We start from the raw sequence: 8,471 nt of genomic DNA on the forward strand, positions 1-8,471 counted from the left end.
AACCATCTTCGTGGAAGAGAAGTTAAATTACCATGCGAGTAGGCACTTAGTCTCGTGACTATGACTAAAGTACATACGCTAGATTTTTAAATAGCCGGCCTGAATATATTTATTATATAGAGCTTGTATGTGAGTTCACGTTTTCAAATATGAATCGATTAGTGCCGGTAGCTAGTGGTAGAGATCAGGATAAATTAGTAGAGTAGATGTGCAATCTACTATTGTTAAATACGAACTACGATGTTAAAGGGTATTAACTTATTAATGTGACGATTAAAGAGTGTCAGGTGTATTAAAATGTACCAACATAATCATGTCTATTATCATAATTGTGCTAAAAATATGGATTCTTAATTTTTAAAATTTGGGCGTTGTTAATATACTCGACACGAGCTCCTGGAAAGATCGAGATAAATTAGTAATAGTAATCTAAATACAGATATATCATTACATAATAATAACTACAATATTAATAATAGCAAGAAACATCTGTTTATATTTTGGAATATGTGATTAAAATAATAATTAAGTCAGTTCTACGGGGAAATAATATATCGAAAAACAATATGTTCGACGCCACGTTTATATTGTAACTGAAGCTGTAAGTTTACAAAACACGTGAATTATCATCTTAAGAAATGAAATAGTAAAATGTGACGTTAATTGCAATCACATTCAGCCTACACGCAATTAAAGAAATAAAGTTAAAACGACCTATTATAAACATAGCTATAGACAAATATTGGCCATTTGTACATATATAGATGTCAATCAAAGTAATTTATGAATTACTACTACGAAATTCCTAATATTTGTTATGAATTTAAGCTAAAGATATAAAAAGTGGTTATATTTTTCCTAGTACAGCTAAGCATACGTTGACGGATAGACACCGCTTTATACCTATGTTACGAAAATGAGAATATAAGTTTACACAGACTACCCCAGTTTTACTTAATGATAATAAATTATCATAATATATTAAAGTAAAATAGGTAAGGAAATTTTCGTATTATTTTTGTATCTGTCGACTTTAATACACTTTCCGTAGGCTCAATGGAAAGTATAGACGACGACAATGTTTAAGCACCATACAACAAGTAGTTAAAAACTTATAAGTCGGGGATAGAAATGATTTAGTTTTTACGTATAAATCGTGTACGCAATCCCAACATTTTATTTTCGGTCGCTGTTTAAACATAAACGACACCGTTTCGTTTTATACGTTTTTTATATAAAAAGATAATCCTAGAGATAATTCACCACCAAAATATGGTGACAATAAGATTTTCATGTATATAATTAGTTCTAATCAGGACTTTTTGTCTGACCGATTTGTAAATAATAGTTTATTTTTATCACGTTAAAGTGAATACTTTGTTTCGACTTACATGTTGCATCCGATTCACAATTATTTGTACCTATAAATTAAGGAACAAAATATTTTGATATAATTAAGCGAAATTTATTGTCGTTTAAAACATCATTATCAAACTAAGATGTCGTGTTTGTTTTTTAAAAAAAATTTATTTAATAAAGTTTTTCTTGTACAAATTCTATTAAAATACATCTCATATCAACTTATTTCGTTTAATAGAATAATTAGAGATATATATTAAATCATTTGATTTTACCGAATGACGAGTTTACTTTAAAAATCAAAAATGCCAATACAAAAAAAAATCTGTATATTTATGTTTATATAATTTTTTCAGTTTCACAATAATCACAGTCGCCAATGTGCGACGCTCATGTCACAGGGTGATTATATCTAACGATAAGGTAGTGTTAGGATGGAAGTCAACGGGTACAGATTTCAAACTATACCTAAAAATAATTTCGAATTTATTAATAATTTTTAATCATTCTTATCATATTTTTAAAATATTGAAATTTAGTTTGCCACAAATAATAATATGGCGAATAGATATAAAATATTTAATTAATATTTACCATTCCAAATATAAAATATTATGATATTTTTATTTTATACTACAGCAGTAATTTGAAAACTTTACGTTTATAATAGACGTATGTGTATATTGTGTGAGAATGAAATTCTCTTTTAAATAAGCCATTTATTTTAAGATATTACTTGACTGCAAAGGTTTCTATTATTGATATGACTAAAAACAAAAAAAAATCCTCTTTCTATTTACTCTGTTAAATATTATGTTATTAATTCAAAGTTTATAGATCTTTATCTGATATTAGTTTATTTAAAAAGTTAATGGTTTTGAAAAAAAAAAATGGTATTCGTATAGTTTTATGGGGACTTTTAAAGAAATATAAAATATACTAAAAGAAAAATACCAATGAATCTGCTCCAGTGTGTATCTTCCATAAAATTATACTTTAACCACATTTATCATGTTTTAAATATTCATGTTTCTGTTGGTTTGTCACAAGTGAAAATGTTGAAAGTCGTGCCCAATGGGTCCCTATTAACGACGCAGTCCCACTAACATAAGCACGAAGCTTCTAAAGCTTTTAACGACAAAAGAAAACTATTGAATCTTAATATTATATTCAGAAACTAGGATACCACTAAATACATCCTCGATGTTAACGAGGGACCCTTAGGGCTGGTTAAGCCTCAAGACTTTGTTTTGTCTTTTAAAATAATATGCAAGGTTTCAATTAAGTTTTAAGACAGATTCACCTAGTGGAACGTACATTTGTGCCCTTGTCAAGATTGTATTCATTTACTTTAAAATTACCTCATTTTGTATAGATATGTATATAGACTAAGCAATTTTTAAACCTTAATCAACGGAACTTGTTTACGGAAAAGTCTCGTCAAATTTTCTTTGCAAGCGTAGTTAATAAGGGAAAGAACGTTGAGTGCTGTGATACAGATGCTTTTGGGATATTGAGTGAATTAATAAATAGCAATGAGATATATTTCGTTTTACAATAAAAATAAGAATTGATTTCATCGATGAACATGAGTGTTGCCAGTTGGGACGTAAGGTGCTAAATACGCACATACTTTGTTTATTTGTCTAAAATAATGTTTCGTTAGTTCGCACAGTGCCAAAATTGGATAAAATTATTTTATGTATGGATAATTTAATATATATTATAAATAAGGATAAGAAGCAAAAAAGCAGTTTTTGCACCCTCGTCTCCTTGAGGTGTTAAAACTGTTGTCTAATTTATTACTGTATTAAAATTTAAAATAGAAATTATTCGAATTAATCGATGTTTTATTTTACTTACCACTCCATTAAAATTTATTGAAATAAATATTTGTTTCAATTTCTGGAACTAGTAGAAGTATCTTACCTATTATAAAATCTTTTAGCACCATTTTGTATGAACGTGAATAATAGGGATTATTATTTATGATAAAAAACTGTATAAAATATATCAGTTTTAATATAGTACATGCATATATATTGATATACAATAGTTTAGATTTTAAACCTAGTCAACGCTGAAAATATAGTATAACAATTAACAAGTATTTTTTTTCAAAGGTAAGTTCCAAAATTACTTTTATTATTTAGTACCAATGATTATTGTTTAGCAAAAGGTTAGTCATAAAATTAAAACACTGGATCTAACAGTATCTATCTCATACATTATCTCATATATTGTGCAATAAAAGACAGTCGAAGTTACTATAGGTAACGTTTCTTTGGTATTATTTGAACAGTGAGACTCATTTGAAAATCATGTGTCATAATATTGTATTATAAAATAAAAAAAAACATAGTTTTCTTTAGTTGAGACAATTGACATGAATTATGAAAGAATTAAACAGTTTTGAAAACGAATAGAAGTAAATATACTAAGAAGGAAAAAAATATCTTTTTTTCTGTTCCTACGGTGAGCAACTCACATGTGTTAAGGTAACAGCTGGCTGATATAGCTACATATTTTTTTGTTAAATACATATAAATAATACTTATATATAAATAAAAAATGTATCACACCCAGACTCGTGGCGGGAATCGAACCCACATCTCCTCGAAGCAGAAAGCAGGGTCACTACAAATTGAGCTAACAGGCTAGTCGAAATATGTTCTATTACATAATACTATATGTTTAACACATTTTTGTATTTTCAAATTACAAATGATAGAAAAACAGGAAAAATGTTTAAAATTACATAATGCACATTACAAATTATTTTAAAATTACTAGTTGAAACGAAGCCGATTTAAAAATATTAAAAATATAATTTTAGGCTCATTTCAATATAGTTTCAGTACAAATTTATAGACCTATTATAATTATTGTTATTATATTCACTAATTACATGTAAAATACAAACATGTAAGAACATGATCAGATCAAATAGAAAATCAGCATATACAGTATTTCTAACAACGTTTAGGGCCAATTTTACCAGCTACTTAAGTTTATCTCGCTGTTAGTGATAATACTATCAGATACTTTACGGACGATAAACTTCTACATTTGGTTTTACAAGTTGCGAGTAAAAATATACTAATGATAAAATTTAAAAAGATATAAGAAACTTTTATCTCTTGAATACCGTTACATGTTACACAACTGTTCTTCATTTGCAACGGGTAATATTAGCCCTTAAACTATTGTAGTAACATTTTCGGAATGTTTAGTATGTAGAATTAGTATTTGATACTTTTTGACAGTTACACGTTAATAAAAATTTCTTTACAAAAGATAAGCAAAATATAAAAGTCAGATTTTTTTTAAATCTATATTTTCGAAGACGAATAGTCCTACGATAAACATTAAAACATTCACTTACTTCAATAAGCCAACATACAACATTTATACGAATCATTTTGTTTATCAAAATAATTATAATTTTAATTATAATGTTAATCTACTTATTATAGTGTTAAGAAAATAGTGATTCATCGCTGTCCCTCTCGTTTGCCACGCCTCTTAACTGATTAAATTGTATTAAATTAGAACACACGTATGAACATGTACAAAAGGCTATGCAAGAAACGAAGAAACCGTGGTTGGATTGGTTAGCGACAACAGCTAACTAAAAAGTTCAAAGGCAACGGATGACGAGATAATGGAAGCAAGAACGAAGTATAAAAGATTGAAATTAGCGGCTAAAGAAGTTCTTCCTGGAAAGAAAGAAGAACGAAAGGATGATTTTGATAGAAGGCTCACTGAAGATTTCCAGTCAAAATCAAATTTTTCTGGAAATCCATCAAAACTGCCAGAGGAAAAACCTCTATCTCGGAACTGAGTACAATCAGGAGTCAAGATGGGAGTATTATAAAAGGAGAAGAATGTGTGTTAAAGAGATGGAAAGAGTATTTTGAAAGTTTGTTCGAAAGAGAGGAAGTGCAGGTACAACATACAGCACCTTCCATGGAAGAGAGTATAAATGGTGATTAAAGTGAGATAAGCATGGATGAAATAGTGAAAGCGTTCAAAAGTATGACATTAGGTAAGGCTGCAGGGTATGACAGGATTACCGTCGAAATGTTGAAGGCTGGACATGGCATAGTGGCTAGCCAGCTGTACCGCCTTTACAATTTGTGCTGGCGAAATGGGCAAGTACCGGGAAACTGGTGCAAAGCAGTAATCGTCCCATTGTACAAGGGAAAAGAGTCACGGCAGGACTGCATAAATTACCGCGGTATAAGCCTCCTCAATGTCGTCGGTAAACTGTATGCAAAAGTGTTGATTGAGAGGGTTGTGAATGAAACAGACGAAAAAGTATGGGATGCACAAGTGGGATTTTATCATGGGTTGGGTATGGGGGTTGTTATATGTACACCTGATAGCGACCGTTACTCATAGTAGAAAAAATATCCGCCAACCCGCATTGGAGCAGCGTGGTGGATTAAGCTCTGATCTTTCTCCTACATGGGGAAAGAAGCCTATGCCCAGTAGTGGGATATTACAGGCTGAAGCGTGAGCGGGATTTAGAAAGGGAATCGGATGTACGGATCAGGTCTTTTCTTTGCGGTGCTTAGCCGAAAAGTGTTTGGCTAAAAACAAATAAGTCTATTGCGCGTTCGTGGATTTAGAAAAGACCTATGATAGAGTGATGAGGAATGAATTGTGATCGGCATTGTACGTGATGTGTAGGTCACCGTGGCTGTTTAATCTGTTCATGGACAATTGTTTGACAGATTTAAAAGAGAATGAAAGTGGGTTGAGAATGAATGAGTAAGTTACTCGTCAAATGTCTTCTCTATGCTGATGACCAAGTATTACTTGCGTCTTCGGCCGAGGAGTTGCAGGAGATGGTAACTGATATGAGTGGAGCTTTTGTAAGAAAGGGAATGAAGATGAATGTAAAGAAGACGAAAATAATGGTGTTTGAAAGAGATGAGGCAGTGACAGACTGCAATATCGTGATTGGAGATTAAAAAATTGAACAGATGAATGAGTTTGTGTATTTGGGTTCAGAGTTTACAAGAGATGGAAAGTGTGAGAGTGATATTAAAAGAAGAGTGAATGCAGAAAACAGGGTGAATGGAGCTTTGCACTCCTTTATGAGCAGTCGGGAGGAGGAGGGGGTGTTGGTTTCGACACTCATGTACGGAAGTGAAAGTTACGTATGGCAGATGAAACATGAAAGCAGAATAAATACAGTTGAGATGAGAGCGTTAAGAAGTATGATAGGAGTTAAACTGAGTGACAGGATAAGAAATAGTGAGATAAGGAAACGTTGTGGTCTGAAAGAAGATGTAGTGACAAAAATTGAGAAAGGTATGCTCAGCTGGTTTGGTCATCTTGAGAGAATGAGTGAAGAACGATTGACGAAAAAAGTGTATAAGGCGAGTGAGAATGGAAGGGTTGGAAGGCGTAAACCTAGGCGGACGTTCCGTGACCAAATAGGGGATGTCTTGCAAAAGGCTAGGTCAAGAGTACTCTAAAACGAAAAGCATGTATGAAGGGAATAATGAAAGTGGACGAAGCGAAAGAAGTATGTAAGGATCGTAACAAGTGGAAATAAGTGGTCTCTGCCTACCCCTACGGGAAAGAGGCGTGATTATATGTTCGCACACGTATGAAGGGCTTACTTCAACTGGTCAATATGAACACGGGGTTCTAATTTACATCAATTTAATTGGTCAAGGAGTTAGCTAATTTATATGATGAGTTACTATTTCCTTAACCCAAAATAAAATATAAAATAATCTCAGTTATTCATAATAAGACGTTATTGACATTTAATAAGTCGTTTTTGTAGCCTTTTTAGTTATTTTAAAATAATAATAAATTATAAAGCCTCCTTTGGAGTGTTTTTCGAACAAAATATTTTTAATTTCACATCGAAATAAACATGACACCGATTCTTAAAGCATAGTTATTTGCGAATTTTCAATAGAAAATTGTTTTATATTCTGAAAACAAAACTCACTTTTGTCTCTAAAAAGAATTTAAGTAAATTACAAATGTCAATTAAATGTAACGTTAAAACTAAAATTAGGACCTTTGTCATCGGTTGCTTTCAAAGATTATCTCAAAAATAAGTTTCTGATAGACTTTATCAGGGGAGGTATAGAAAAGTTAAAAAGAGGATGTACCACTTTGGTTTTGTTTTAGCTCAACTAATAAAGTATAATTTTGGTGTCAAAGGCGAATAGAAACATTTGATAGATAAAGTAGAGTTTGATAAAAAAACGGAATTATATTATACACATTTCTGTTGGATACCATTAAACATAAGATAGCTTTATCAGCAACCAGTGAAACAGACCCTAAAGTAAATAATACATAATATAAATTCGCCTTCATTAGATAAAAATACGTATATTTGAATATTATAAAATCTAAGAAATGTAATTGTATTAATATTTAATTCATTAAGTAGTAATTAAAAAATAAATAAATATTTGAATACTCTATTGTATTTAATGATTATATTTGCGCGTGGTAATAAAATAAAATATACCTAAAAAAGCAAAGTTTAAAGGAATTTAGCATCTCACTCGTTTGTTAACAGTAAACACTCAAATTATGTAAAAAAAGAAATACATTTAAAAAAAATAAAGATATTTTCTTGGAATGTGTCATAAATATATATATATATAGTCAAATATTTGACTAAAAATATTTTAAATGATAAAATAACAGTTAGGAATAAATTCTTATAGTTATACTATATATATGGTGCAAATTTACTATAAGGAGATTGAGTTGGTCGAATTAGTATTTCTAAATAACCATAGTATAACAACATTATTATACATTTTTTTGGAAATTTCAAGTTGAGTGAGAATAGCCTCATTCAGGTACAAGCGTTACGCCATACGTCAAACAAATTCACAAAGTATGTAATTAAATTACTATCAAATAAGTAGAGAGCGTCTTGGCACACGTAGCTAATTTAGCTAAAACGATCACAGAAATCATATAAGTAAATATTATTTTACATATCCGCCCTGACGGTGTGAGATCAACGTTATACTATTTGCAACATACAGAGAGCTAGTTAAAAATGTATTAAAACTGGTCACATGACTGGTATCAAATAAGATAAAGCCCTTTTATAC

The sequence above is a fragment of the Melitaea cinxia genome, chromosome 4, assembly GCF_905220565.1.
Source record: "Melitaea cinxia chromosome 4, ilMelCinx1.1, whole genome shotgun sequence".
Taxonomy (NCBI): Eukaryota; Metazoa; Arthropoda; class Insecta; order Lepidoptera; family Nymphalidae; genus Melitaea; species Melitaea cinxia.